The 15,808-nt window shown below is 34.8% G+C and overlaps 1 protein-coding gene across 1 annotated transcript in view; it reads left to right on the plus strand.

The window, feature by feature from the left end:
• The window catches only part of DIAPH2 (diaphanous related formin 2), a 265,679-nt gene that overhangs the window by 192,949 nt on the left and 56,922 nt on the right, over positions 1-15,808 (plus strand). The window lies entirely within an intron of this gene.

The following is a 15,808-nucleotide window of genomic DNA, read 5'->3' on the forward strand; positions in this document are numbered from 1 at the left end:
TTTTGTCTTAATCTTTAAAACCATAAGTATAATTAATTTGTTGTAGGTGGCGCTGTGAAAAATATTAGCTTCTTACACCAATAAGAGATTGGGCATATAGCTGATAGTCTTTTTCAAGCACTGGTCTTAGATATGTTCTGGTTTGGTTGGAAGTCATAGTGTGTGTAGTCATAAAAGTCAGATTTCAATAAAGTAGCTTCACTTTCTTAAGGGAGACAATAGTATTGTACTGAATTTAGTCTGGTTTACTGGTTTAGTCTGAGTAATTATTGCTTACTGCAAAGTTGGTTTTGAGAAAATTTGAGAGAAGGCTAAGCAACTGCAGTGTTTCCTCTATTCAATTCTCCTCTGCTTATGATATGGCAGTTGCATACAGTTTGTGAACTGCATTTACTTTTCATCAAAGCTCATGGTAATATACTGTATTTTGTGATTTTCATTTAAAACATGACTTACAGTAAAAAGTAGTCTTAAAAATTTACAGTTGAAAAATTATAGTTATTTGGCATAAAATCAAAAGCTTATGTTGGATATGTGCTGCTAAAAGTTTGGCAAAATGGAGTCATCTTATTTTATAAATAAGCCATGTTTATCTACCTAATCCTCAATGAGCTAGGGTTAGATTCATGTTGGCTGATTACTTTTTTTAGAAGAACAGAAGAGTAAAGGCAAATTCTACTACCCTCTTTCATCTAGCTAGCAAAGATGGTATACAATTATTTTTAATTTGCCATATGCGTGATCTTATGGAAAAAAATAAAAATAAGTTACATAATTTGTTCATATGAAGAAATGAATTCTGCTACAGTTCCAGTATCATTCTTAATTCCGAGCTTGTTCTACTCTCAGATCAGAACTGAAAGAACTCCTCGATCAAAATGTGTTTTTTTCCATATCTTGAGAAATGTCAATGTGAGAGATGGCCTCTCAGTGTTGTGGCTTGAGGAGAGATTTGTCACCCAGTGGTGACAAAGAAAAGCTTCCCAGGGACCAGAGGAGATTGCGCAAAATCCGCTGCAGCTGAGAAAGCCAACGAGATGACTAAACCCAGGTCCAAAACCAGTGACTCCTCTGCATCAATAGGTGGCAGAGCTAATTAAAAATCCCTTTTATTTCTCTTCGGTTTCATATAGTCACTTTGACGTCTGTGTGTTTGAAATTTCATTGTGTCAGTTGATATTCTAGTGGGGTCTGACTTTTAAATTTAAGCAGTTGATTGACTTTGGGAAACTTGCTGAGAGAAAAGGTCTAGGTAATCCATTTCCAAGCTCTGGCCAACTGTAAGTCTCCTCATAAGTGGACAAGACCATTATGTAAATTTTCCAGGGGGTAGCTAAAAATTTAGACAAGAGGCAATAAATGTTAGTCCCAGTCAAGTATCTGATTTAAACTATTATGTGAATTTTCTCATGTTATTTAGGAACATACATGACACCTAGTCCGTAACTTGTCTACAGACCAGAACACACATAAAAATATGACATCTCTAAACAGTGAACTATAGCATTAAAAAAGCAGGGACCATGTTTACAAACTTCTGTATCTCTCCTTAAAAAATGGAAGGGACAGTGACAGTTTTCTCATTGGTACCATCAATAGACTCTGAGTGTTCTGGAGAGTTTCATCCAATGAGATTTTAGTAAACAGTTAACTCCGTGCCTCCTATGGTTCAGTGGAAGGAAGAAAAAGTAAATAAAAGCTATGGAAAGAAGAGGTTGGGGGATTTCTGGGCTTGCTGGGTCATGTGGTTGTGATTGGCAAGCATATAGCAAATGGTATAGTACTGTCTATACACAGTGCACAATGTAGGAGTTTTCTGTACACTATTGATAGCTTGCTGCACTGTCTCTGTAATCAGCATGTATTCTTAACACACAGAAAAAAAAAATAGGTGCTGCTATTTCAAAAGTTAGACTTCTACAGCAAACTTTTAAGCTTGAACTTGTCTTGGTGTCCGTCATGACCTGAGAAGAAAAATTCTTGGTTTTGACCTGTTTGGACACAGATTTCATTTTTGTGTGTCAGTTGTGGTGGGTAGTTTAAATCTAATAAGGTGGAAAAAATGACTTTTGCTTGCTTAATTTTTGCAGTTTTATTAATTACTTGGTAACAGGTAGCCCCTACGGAAAGCCTCAAACCAAAACAAACTAAAAAACCACAAACAAGAAAATGCCCCAAAAAACCACTCAGCAATACAGTAAGTTCACTTGTATACATTATCATGTATGTGCTCTAGATCTGTCTTGTTACAAACTTGCTTATTCTGTTTGCATCTACTCAGGGTGAAAATGAAAACTGTAGAAGGTTACAACCCTCTCAATGGTTACAACCAGTAGACCATGAAAATTTGGCTTTTGTTATATTTTCTTCCAGTGGTTTCATAGAGTAAATTTAACTCAAAAGAGCAAATTGTAGCATCACTACCAGTAGCATTCTTGATCACTTTGGTTCAAAAGAAAAAAAACCCACAACTTTCCAAAAGAAAAACCTCGCCAATGGTATGTGTTCACTGCTAGCTTTAGGGTGAGTAGGTTGGACCTAGGAGGGATCACTTCATTTGGATAACAGAGCTCCAATTACTATAGGCCTACAACTACCCCAGAAGAGTGTCATTCTACCAAAGATATCTGTTCAATTAGCCTTTTTTACTGAGGTCACTGGTGTACCTTGTAGCATATGTTTGTGCTTACATGGTCATGTCTTTAAAATATTTAGAGAGTAAGAGACAGGCTGACTGGATAAGAGGTGGAGATAGGAAGGGAATGGTGCTCTGTTCGTCTAGAATGGCAGCCCTACGCAGAGAGGACTGCTCAATATCACAGTTTTCCCACTGGGCAAAAAAATTTTTGTGAAATGTACAGTGTGGACAGTTTGGAAAAGTAAAACTCATTTAAAATATGTTTAACGGCATTGTTTTTGTTTGTTTGCTAAGCCTGTAAATGAAAAGCTACACTTTAATAGATTGCATTATAACTATAGACTTCTCTAGTAAAAATCTTTTTGTTATCAGGTCATGGAAGTAATAATAAAAAATTCCTATCCTCCTCCCCTAGTTTTTCATTTCATTGTACTCTTAGGTATTCTTTGTTATGTATACTTTTCAGTGTGAAAAAAGTTTGTGTGGTTTCTCTCTCCTAAGCTTATTATTGTGTCTTTATTGTTTCTAGCTACTGGATTTTAAGTATAGAGATTGTCCTTTCAGTAGATTGTTTTGCTTATAGAGGCTATAAAATAATAATTAGAAATCAGTTTCTAGAAATGTTGCTTTCTCTTCCAAAAATATACTTACTTTTTGCAAGTTTGCCAATATTGGAATGAGAGTATAATAAAGAACGGTATTAGGTGGCATTCATCACAGGGTACCAGTTTAATATCTGTGTCCAGCACTACTGTTGCACCAATTATCCCTGACCTTTTTTTCTGGCCTTGGGATATGATATTATTAAAGAAGACTGATTCAGGAATATTTTCTCTCTAATATTAGTTTAAGCAAATTTCTGCACAGAGCTAACTATTCTGTTAGGGTTCTTTCTGTTAAGCTGCTAAATTTTTTGCCATGGAATTTAAGTTTAATTTTTTCAGAAATGTTAATAACTAGTGCCCTCTCCTATACATCCAAACTATTGCAACTGCACTGATAGCATGTGCCACTATTTCAGTAGTCTTTCACTACTGGGAAAGCAGAGCTATAAGGAACATACATGCACGTTCTTTCTGCTTTAGCTTTCAGTGTAAAGTATATTTATCAAGTATGTAATGTGGTCTGCTAGTACACGTTTTGAATTATTTTTTAATCCATGCATCAAAATCAAATCAGTACAGTGAGATGCATAGTAGGCACAATTTAGGAACTTCTGAATTTGATGTTATTCGGAGTTGCTACACTGTCATTACTATTTCCATGTTAGCGGTACACCTTGAGAGTGAAAGAGAAAGAATGAACCTCCCTTGTTCAGTTTCAACATCTAATTTGAATCTTTTATGCCAGCCATCTGAAGTGCTGCCACCACTTGTTTAACTTCTGTAAGATAAAAAGGAGTTGAGGCAATAGAATATTATGACTTTTTAATGACTTTTGATAATTTTCAGATGGCGTTCAGACACTTCCTTTAATTTAAAATACTCTATTTTTAAAAAATAAAAGTAGGTACATATTTTACATCGAAGTTCATCAGAATTCTAGTTAAAAGGTTATAGTTTTAGGAATTTTGTGTCTTCTGCTTGAAGACATAGCTATGCTTAAAATTAAAGGCTGAACTTCTGTGTTTACCTTTGCATTGATTATATTAAATTCTTGAGCGTTAGTTAGGTTTCTGGGTGCACAATCCTTATTTACCCAAAACACATTCAAATAAAAATCTTCAGTCAAAGCATATCTGCTTTACTGAAAGCATCATGAATCATTTTGTATGTGGCAGTTTTGTAAATAAACTGATTTTTGACATGCTTACATCTGTCTGTGAATTGATGAGATCCACATCCAAAAATGTGGTAGGTGCACTTTTAACAGATCACGATTTGTGCTCAACTAAAATGATGTTTGAGTAGCCTTGTTTGCTGTCTTTCAGTTGAACAGTGTGTCATCGTCTTTATCGTTAGAAATATCCATAATGGACTATAAAAATGCTAGTTTCAAGTTTAAAAAACCAGTATGTACTTTAAACGTATGTGATCATCTTTTTAAACATCCTGTGGTGAAGAACTAGTATTGTTATTGTTATGTTCAGCTAGCATCTCTTAATTTTTTGTTATTTTACTTTAAGAAGCTGAGTATTTAAAAGCATGTTTGCTACCTCCGTTATATAATGGAGGTTTTTTTGCTTACAGTCAGGAATTGTGGACTAATGAGACTTACACGTATGATCTAAGTGCTTCAGAATTATCACAACTATTATAGCAAGAGCTAAACAAGGATCACCAATAATAAATTTACTGGTTTTGCCATCAAGGCGTTATTGTGAGATTTAAGTTTGCTTTTATTTCTAAATATAAATATGGGTTGTATAAGGAAAATCTATTTATAGTACCATTCAAATTGAGTCTTAGCAAATTACCTTAGTCCAGAGAGCTCCATAAACAGTCCCAAAGCTATTTAAAAATAGGTATTTGTGGTGTAATCTGTTTTTACTGTGTGTGCATTTTGGCTTATGGTTTTTGTAATTAAAGGAGTAATATTAGATAATATATTATTCTGGTGGCTTAGCCTGAAAGCAACAGCTGTAGTATGCGGAGGTTTTACTTAGCATTTCAGAGGAATTCTACTTACAAGCAGGGTGAAGGAGAAGTGGTGAAGAAGGGAGGGAAAAAGGAACTAAAGCAGACTTTAACCTCCAGCCTGCTTAGACTAGATTCTCCAGGTTTTTAGATGGACAACTTCAGCATGCAGGGACTGAAGAGGCTCTAAAAACACCTCATGACCAATAAGCCTGTAGACAAAAAGACAAGAATTCAAGAATTGTATACCTTGAATAATTGTTTTCACCTGTGTTATTGTCTTAATTACCCTTCTCTGGAGCAAGTGCTGAAGATTGATTGGTTGTCTTTCAAGTTGATTCTCTGATCTTGGTATGCATGAGATTGTTCACACATTGACATAGAATGTGTAAAGTGCTTACGAATGTTTGGTAAACTAGACAGACAAGAAGTGGTATTGTGAACTCTAGACTTTGTATATATTGCTGCTGCTGTGTCTAAGTTGTTACTTGCCATTTTAGGTTTTTTTTTTCTGAGGCAAGAATTTTACCTGAATAAATGAAAATATGCCATGAAATGGCAATGGCATAGACACATTCTGAAAAATGTCCTTCAGAAAGATGGTGCTATATAATTGTTACTAATTATATCTGAGTTTGTCATTCATCTAAAGCATTTAATAACTTATATAGGCTAAGGAGAGTTATGTGCCCCTCGCTTTTATTAGTGTAAGTGCTTCAAAATGCGTTTCAGCATAGTATGAAAAGTATTCCCTGTAAGTGCTTCTGTAAAAGTGTTATGTAAAATTTTACACTGAAAGTATCAGAACATTTGTCAAGTTTTAGCATTTTAAAAAAATCAACACTGGTGTTACTTTACTCATCAAATTGTCGTAAGATCCCAAAATATAAAGTTCTAATTTTTTGTGACTTAAGACATAGCAGAGTGCCTGTTTCCTTTTAAAGTAAAAGCACATTGCCCACTAATGATGATGAGAATTACATGGAAGTACTGAGGATTATTCTGCAGCCTTGTGCCATTTGTAAGTTGCATCATATAACATCTGAGCTTATGCCAGCCAGTTGCAGGACTGTGGCAGTTGCTTCAGACAATGAAACTGTTACATTTATTTCTTTAAAGTTGTTCTTGTCTGTTTCATCATAGGACTCTGCAGGTACCCAGAACAGCTATAGAGTTCATACGGAGTGTGTATTATGGAGTTTCTTTTTCTGAGAGTTGACTTGGCACAGTTGCTTCTGAAGCTCTTAAAAGCCTTTAGAATTCCAAAAGCCTTTTTGAATGTCCTACGTTGTGAAATAGATTTTTAGAACTAAAACAAAGCTTTTCTGAGAACTAGAGAATTGTTCATAGTAACCAGCCTCTCAAAAAGAGTAATCCAGAAGGAGGCTGCCAAGTTCACGTGGTAGAATTTTGTATGAGTTGGAAGTCACTCACAGTTCTGAATTATTATTTTTTTTTTTAATTCACACTGAATCTGAAAACTGTTCTATTTTAATGAGGTATGTCTTGCTAGATGTTAAAGCCTACATTTCTAGAGATGGATAGCTGAGTTTTGGCTACATCTGTATGCGGTAGCTGAAGTTAGAGAAACTACTGTTACACACAGAGAAAGGATATTCATGCATTCATTTACCAACTACATGAGTAGTAATGAGTGATATGCAAGGCTAACTTAATTTGCATTTGGACATGTGAATTTTCTTTGTCAGCACTGACGCTGTTATCACACATTTATTGTGAAACACTTCTATTTGAAAAATTTTCTACTGCAGTAATGCACATAGGCTTTAATATTTTAATATATATACATAATGAATGTAAAGGAAAGGAAAGAGATGAAAATCACCGTTGCAATGTATGACTTGATAGCAGATTAATTTAACTGACATTACATCGAAGTGGTTATTTTGCAGATAGGGATGCTTTCTGTTCCATCCTGTTCTAGGCACATAGCATAGAATTGACAGTCCTCTAACCTCAGCACGGAGAGACTGTCCCAGGTTTTTTACTAGTGGTTGCCATCTTGACTGTAACAACTTAATTATTTACTTTCTGCAAAGACAATATTCACCCTATGGGTTATGACGTAACAGCACAAATCATGGAAATTCTAATTTTCTTGTTGCATTATCAGGAGTGAATGAGATTCTCTGCTCAGCGTACTCAAAATAATAGTGTTTAGTAGTTACAAAGCACCGATACCATCTTAGCAGTAGACATGTATTAGTACTTAGGCAGTTATGTCATTGTGTGAGAAGTCAGAATCTCAGTTACTGTATATTGCCATAACTCTTTTTACTTTACTGATGTTTTTAGTTTAATAATCTGTGACAGGTTAAATTGAGAATCTAAGCCAGGGTGTCCAATGACAGAGGGACAGGTAGAGGCCAGCAGTCCCTGTTGGAGAGAGGCTAAAAAGATTTCTAAAAATGATAGAAAAGCTCTGCCAAGAGAAAGGGGTAGGAGGACATTACATACGGACTTGACAGTGTAACCCACCAACTTCGCTTTTTTTTTTTAATACTCTCTATTTACTTTTACATTGTAAGTCCCTGATTCTCAAAAAAAAAAAGTCAAGGTGATGTGAATGTATTTGTATCATCTTTGTCTTAACCACTTTCTCCAGCAACTTGTTCATACATTTTTACAGTACTTTATCTGAAGTGCTTTTGCCCTGAAACCATAGTCTTTTGTATTTCAATTATGGTAGGTTCTCTGTTTTAAACTTCTTGGGGGGGGATTTTTGTTAATAGCAGTCTAATGGATTCCTGCCCCATCCCCCTGTGTTTTATTCTGAAGTCAAACAAGTGATGGGTTTAAAAGAGGGTGTTAGTGGTATTACTCTGTATTCATTGTGTTGCCTTTACCTGAAAATCTGAAAGCTCTTTACAGAAGCGGGGACTAGTCCCCCTTCCATCATTTAACAGATGAGTAAACAAATGCCATAGTTCTGCTGTCTTTCAAATCTAGCATACCCTAGCACTGGTGCTGAAAGAGCAGTCTTGCTCTGGCAGCTTATTTGTTTTAAGCTTGTGATAAATTCAATGATTCAGTTTCACTTTGTGGCTAGCCCAAACCTTTATTTGACTCTCTGAGGGTCTGTTCTTCATGCAACAAGCTGTACATAAGTCCAGAGTCTATTGCAGGCAGAAGTAGGCTGAATACCAGCCAGTCTGAAACCAGCCAACTACCAGTTAGTTTTCTAAATGCTCTTTAGATTTGGCTAAGGCAGTGCTGATCCCAGCCCAGTGAAGATCTTTGGAGGCTCTGAAACACTGCACTAACACAACTGTGTTGGCTCTGAGTGACCTGCAGTGTAGCAAACACAAGTTCATCTGTCTGCAAAAGACCCGATAGGTATTTCTTTCATTTTCTTTATAATAGTTGAAGGAGTAAAAAAATCTTGTATGTGTATCAAGAAAATAAGTTTAAAAGCATTAAGTAGTGTCCTTTTTTTATTGATCTTTTAGGAATCCTGAAATTATATTTGCATGTAAGTTTTCTTGGGGCTTAGCATGGAATGATGCATTATAATTACAGTGGAACTAGAAAAATGTCTCTGCAGTATTCCTAGTATAATGCATTTTTGTATACAGAAATACCTGGCACGAAAAAAGTTGAAATATTCAAACCAGATAAAACTGTGTAGTTCTCAGCTATCTAGGGAAACATTCAAAGTACTGACATGCATTGGGGGTCAGACTTTTTAGTTGGGGACAGGCTTTTTAGTAGGGCCTGTTACGATAGGACAAGGGGTAATGGTATTAAACTAAAAGAGGGTAGGTTGAGACTAGATATAAGGAAGCAATTTTTTACGATGAGGGTGGTGAAACACTGGCACAGGTTGCCCAGAGAGGTGGTAGATGCCCCATCCCTGGAAACATTCAAGGTCAAGTTGGACGGGGCTCTGAGCAACCTGATCTAGTGGAAGGTGTCCCTGCCCACGGCAAGGGGGTTTGACTAGATGATCTTTAAGGGTCCCTTCCAACCCAAACTATTCTATGATTCTATGAAAATACAATATCACTTTCAATTTAGGAAAGGGTCATATGCAACATATAACATTCTTAAGCATGGCATCAAATTCTGTTAGTACAGTGTTTAAAGGGGAAATCTAAAATGTTACTCTCTGTGTGTATTTATAAAATCAAGTGGAGTTACTTATTGTTCAGTTGATGGAATTGCTCTAGATAATGAGTTTGCTTAATCTAAACAGAGCAAAAGTCCTTACGGAGGGGCCAATGTCAGGGCGAGTGACAGAAATACCTAGAACAGGCACTGTTGTGTATGACTGCAGCAATTATGAGACTTGCTGGATACTGTGCTTGTTACAGACCCTGGGCAATTGCTGCATATTGCATCCTTTTCCCCTCTGGAGCAGACCATGTTTCTGTCTCCTTATAGCTTAAGTATCTTGCTTATTTCTTGCAGAGAAAGAGAAATCTTGTTTTATTTATGTTCCGCTTGTTCCTTGCGTACCTTGTTGAGATTTATTGCATGGTGGGTTTGGTGATGTCTTTGTAATGGCCACCTTCAGCAGTTGGTTGAATGCCTTTTATAGATAAGTCAGCTGAGACTAATTTGAGGTTATTACCATTTTTTTTCCTCAAAAGTTTTGCCAGCAGGGAATAAACTCACATTTATTTATTTATTTGTTCCAGTTTTTTGTTCTACATAGCATTCAGTAGGTTAGTATTTGGGAGAGCTGAGCAATTTAAGTGTATTAATCGATCCCTTATAAACACTTGTCTGTCAATATTTTATTCGGTTCGCTGACTTGTATAATTCTCATTTAGCTTAATTTTTACGGAAGACTGTTTCTAGACAAACAATAATTTCTGATGGAAATATGCTGTAAGTTATATGATACTGGTCAAGTTTCAATGTTCCTATTAAGATTTTCATGCAGAAGAGCAATTTTTAATGTATTTTTAGTGTACTGTAATGAATTATTAAGCTACTGAACTGGAGACTACTATTGCAAATACAAGATCAAAGAATGGAAGTCAATGATAGAAAACAGAAAATATCATGAAACAAGAATTTGCCTGTGAAAAAGTAGAATAGTTAGCTGAGGAAGCAAACTAGTCTTAATTAGAGTTATAGATAAGACTTTATATGATCTGTGTTATTTTTTTCTATGCTTAAACTTTTACTGTTATTATAATGTTAATTAGAGTCATGCTACCAAAAAATATACTTTGATCTTCATAGCTTATTACAAGTGGAAAACTTTACCAATTTTGGGCTATAGAATTTGTAATATCAGCTCGGCCTGAATTCCATTACTTTTATACTTCTAGGAATTTTGGAGAAGATAATTTTAGGAAGATATTTTGTGTATTGGCAAGTTGCTGGCTAGTTTTGTACTATGATTTTTTGCATCTTTGTACAAAGCATCTTTGACCACTCATTCATAATATATTGGGCTTAAAAGACTACAGGTCTGACTTTGCATGGCAATGCACTTTGTCAGATTACATTTCCTACTGTTGTGCTGCAGGCAAGTTTAAATTTCAGGGAGCATATTGAGACCTGGTCAATCAACATTTTTAACACAACTTCATGTCTGTATCTCCATTACATTTCTGAAACTGCAGCACAGGTGGTTCCTCTAATTATTGCGCATTATTGCCTCAACATAATGTAGTTGAGCTGTTACATTTGTAATATATGTAGTTCCAAAATTGCGCTCTCATCCTAAAAACTATCAGTGCTAGTTAATTGTAATACATTTGTATTGCTAGATTGTTTCAGTTTGAATACTGTTACATTTTAAAGGGTGCTACAATTAGGGTGAAGTTCTTTTTAATGATGAATAAAACCAGATGTGAGACATTGATGATGTAGGTTAATAATAATTCTAATAGTGATATATTTTGAGTAACTCTAATTCCAAATCCTAGAATGATCTATATTCTGTAAAAACAAGACACCAACATTGAAAGAGTTTTGTTTAGTCCTCTTCAAAACATACTGCAGAAGATAACCTTTGATATGATTTGTTGTGTTTGTCTCGGTAGAAGATCTCTGTCTATTACACTCCTGATTTTTTTTTTTTTTTGGAGGAAAAAGTGATATAGGCTATAAGATTTTCTGAGAATATCATAATTAGTATATCTATCAGTGTGTGCGTTAGCTCATCCTCTTTTATTTTCTCATGAAAGTATATAACATCATAATATTATTATTTAAAAACCATATGCATACTGTACAGTGTCTTCCAGATGGATGTCTAAAAATAAACTAGATACTGGAGTTCTTCATTAGATCTATATTATGTTTACTTCTCATTTTCTCTGTGATTTCTGCATTTTTTTCCTTCCATTTTCTTTTAATGCATTAGGTATTTCTTCTGTTGTTGAAGAGGATTCTATTTAAATAATTATAAGTCAGGTATATAAAATTGTACAACAATGCCTATGTGCCTGTAACTCCATATTATTGGAGTGGAGTGTCAGCCTTTCTGCATTTTTTCCTACAAATTTAAGTTACAAAGAAAAATAGACATATCACACTGAAATAAGGAAAATGTTCAGTTATTGTGAGGATTTTTTTTTTCATTTTAAAATGAACAGATTTCTAAAATAACATAATACAAAAAAAAAAAAAAAATCTTATTGACAGCATTCCCGCAGGAGCTTATCTTCCTGAAGTGTTTACACTGAGGTTTTTTTGGAGACCTTGGAACTACAGTGATATCATTGGTGGCTTACCAGACAATGCCCAAGGTAAAACTTCAGTTCACCACTTATCGGGGGATGTGTGAAGGCTCTTGGGCTGAAAGGTTGGTTAGGTCAGTCTATAGAAGCTGTCAGTCAGACTAAGCAGACAAGAGAATGTATTTGGGTTTTTTTCCTCAGTAAGAGAGAGAGGGAGAAATAATCCAACTTTAAGGGGGTACAGCATTTTCCTTCTGTAATCAAGTTACACTGTCAAATTATGTAGCTTGAAGCTCCACAAGAATTATGGATAAAATAGAAATGAATGGAGGACACAAAAGGTCCTTATGACTTCATAGAGCATAGTTTGAGTTTGGATTAAGTTGATTTGAGAACAAAACCAAATTAAACCATTACTGGGGGCCGATTAAAATCTAGCAAGGTGTTGAATCAACTATTTGGAAATTAATTAATGATTTCCTTACCAAAAAAACCCTGATATCTGATGATTCACTGAAAAAATATTTTATCACTTTTGTCAGACATTCCAAAGATGCTTCATAATTTCTTTATGTGTAAACACTGCTAATTACAAGGTGGATTTGACAAAAGCATAATTTTTAAATCTTCTTTACTAGAGTGAAAACCTTAAAGGGAGATTTACTAAAAGTTTCATTTCTTCTCCTAATGGATAACCACTCTGAAGGAAGCTAGAATTATGTTAATGGAGTCTTTTGGATATTTATTTTCTGTTGAAATAATATAGAGTCTATTACTAAGGAATATACGTTTCAGAAAAAGATGATATCGCTCCACTGAAGGCAATCATGATTTTCTTTTAAAGCAGTAGCAACATATCATCTAAGTGAACAGAGTTTGAATCTATTTCTGTGTTGAGCTTAAACTTCTTAGGAAAATCTTTTAAAATGTATTGTTAAAGAGTTGGAAAGTTTTGTAGCAGTGAGGGGAGAGAATTTAGGGGTATGTATAAGCTTTTAAAAAGCTGTTTTAGCAGTTTGCTGGAACTGCATTTCTGTTAGAGCCCTTATTGTTAGAAAAGTAGTTGAAAGGGTGAAACATTCAAAGACAAAGCAATCCAATGGAACATAAAACCTGTAGAGAAATTATTCTTCATTGTATGGAGATACAGTCCACGGTCTGCAAAAATTTCTGTAATTCTGGCCACGTAAAGTATAATGGAGGATAAAATTACATCATGAGAGAGAAAAACATACAAACATCTTGTACTTGACTGAGTATCAATTGTCAGGTATTGAAGACACATTAGGAAGACATGATGCACCACACAAGTACATGTATGGGTGAGCCTGTAGATAGGGACTGATGTGAATGCATAGCTGACCTTGTCATTTGATATTAAGGCCACACATTTGCAGACAGCACCTGTGTATTTAAATATTCACTGAAACATTTATCTCTTGCCATATGGGGGTAAGACGGTGTGTGTGAGAGGGAGTGCACATGCACATAGGTACAGATTTGCTGGTAAAATTATCCTGAACAGCTTCAATACACTACAGTTTGTAGTTATTTTGTTTGTCTTCCAGAATAGCATAAATGACGTGGGTTTTTGCTTTGCTGGCATATCGCAGGAACAATTAATGTTCAGAGAGATTTCTGAAATTGTCTGTATGACTCTTTTTTGCACTGAAGCTTCACATAATATCAAGATTGTTTTTGAATTATCACTGATAGTTTTCTAGATACAGGTCATTAGATGCCATCCTTTGTAGGTTTTGTTCTCCTGCAGAACTTCGGCAAATAATGCTTTGTAATTTCCTGTGATAGTTTCATACTTGCTTTGTCTACATACCTGCAGTATTATTTTCTTTCATGATGAATACAATAAGCTCTCATAAATAAAAGCAAAATTTAACATTAAACAAATTATTATAGGGCAGGGGAGATGACTAACAAAACATAAAGCACCTTGTGTTGCTTACTAAGCAGTTGCTGTTGTTCTATTTGAAATCTCTTAGAGCACCACATTTATTATGCTGACTTATAGGCAATTCTTCTCTTGCTTGTAGTCCAATGCCTGATTTTGGAGTGCATTCTACACTCCAGATATCAGTAGTAATATCTTCAACACAATTTTCAGTTCTCTTGTATGGCTAGAATCCCTGACTTGGAAAAATCTGTTGACATTTTCAGGAAAGCAAAGCTTTAAATTATCAGAAGTCTCTGTAATAAATTTGATATTTTTTATTAAAACAAAAACAAAAAACAAAAAACCGACCCAAACCAACAAAACCCCAAAAAATCTTTGTTTAGTGCCTTCAGCTCCTGGAGGTGTCATCTGGCCCATGTAGTCATGAATATAGTTATTAGCAAACCCAAGAAGATAGTTGCAACATGACAAAAATAGTCTGGAATCTGTTCAAATTTTGAAGTGTCTTGGAATTTGCCATGTTCCCAAAACATGTCTCCCATGCCCTGCAGTTTCTTTACAGTTCATTTATATTGAAGAACAGAAAGATCAATGTGAGCTTGGATACTCATGTCTTTTGTTTCAAAGATGCTCATGCGGTGTGGAAAAACTTTAAAATGTCTCAGAGTAAAATGCAAAGGTTTGCTCCAAATTCTTTACCCATTAGCTGTCTTTCAGTTGTGTCCTCTTTTAGTGATGTATACTGGAGAAATTATCCTAACGCTGCCAAAAGATCAAAACATTTCAGAAAGGAAAATGATGCAAGAGGATTCGTAAAGTATCACTAAAACATCAATCTGAGAGAAAAGTTTCTGCAAAATATTGATAATAAGGCAATGTTACTCTGAGAATTACATATATAGAAGTGTATAAAATCTGTAAAAGTATCCGTGGATTTTAATTGCACATTGTCATCTTTAAATAGGATGGCCATAACTTTAGACTGCTAAGGACTTTTTTTAAAGTTACCTATAAATGGACTTATTAAGGATAGTAGGTAGAGTACATTTGGAAAATATTGTTGGAACAGTTTGTGTTTTCTAGCATAAAATACTTCTGCAGGGCTTTGGACTACCAGAATTTGAATATGACACAGCTTATTTTAACTGAAAGTAGGAACTTTCCTTAAAATGTGATTAATTTTTTCTTCCAAGGATTAAGCAGGAATATGGTAGAATAAATGAAAAAAAGCAGAATTAGAAACAATGCTCAGAATTCCTCAGACTATGACTATACAACATTTTTAGACAGGTCTTTTAAATTTAGGCCATGATACATTACCAAGTTCTTGTATATAACTTTATTGGTGTTATAAGGAGTGCCAAGAATCCAGATGCATGTTGGGTAAAAGGGCTGCTTCTGCTTCAGTGATGTGTTTTATGTTCCATTATTCTGTTTATAAAATATGAAGACGTATTCCTTCCTAAAACATCGTTTTTGCTTGTAAGTGGAAAAAAGTAATTTAATCTCAATAGAAGCAGTCTGAAAACAAGAAAGAAAGAAAAAAATTGCACCTCCAGCTATTAACAGGTTGCATTTAATACAGAAACAAGTACCACTGTAGATCACATATATAATTGTTTTAAGTTTGTAGGAATGTTTAGAAGTACTTGAAATCCTGAACTCAATTATTTGATTACAAAAACAGTGACAAATAGTGACTGAATCTGAACAGAAGTTCTATTTAAAAAAAAAAAGCTGATCTTTTATCTACAAATCAAATTAACAGCTGGTGTTCTGTAAAGATTGTATCAGAAATTGAAATACAGAGAGTGCTCTGGTTTATCTTGCTAAAAATGAGCTCAGAAATTTGGTGATTGTATTGATGTAGGTGGTGAAGTGATATAATCTTGAGTGATAGTAAACAAACAGTAGAACTAGGTACTTGAAAGACAAGTAAGTGTTGTCAAGCAAATGCATCATTGTCTGTTGAAGATAAGTATGGACATGCAAATTATGATACTTTGTACTGGAATGACCC

Source organism: Gymnogyps californianus, chromosome 9 (genome assembly GCF_018139145.2).
Source record: "Gymnogyps californianus isolate 813 chromosome 9, ASM1813914v2, whole genome shotgun sequence".
Classification (NCBI taxonomy): Eukaryota; Metazoa; Chordata; class Aves; order Accipitriformes; family Cathartidae; genus Gymnogyps; species Gymnogyps californianus.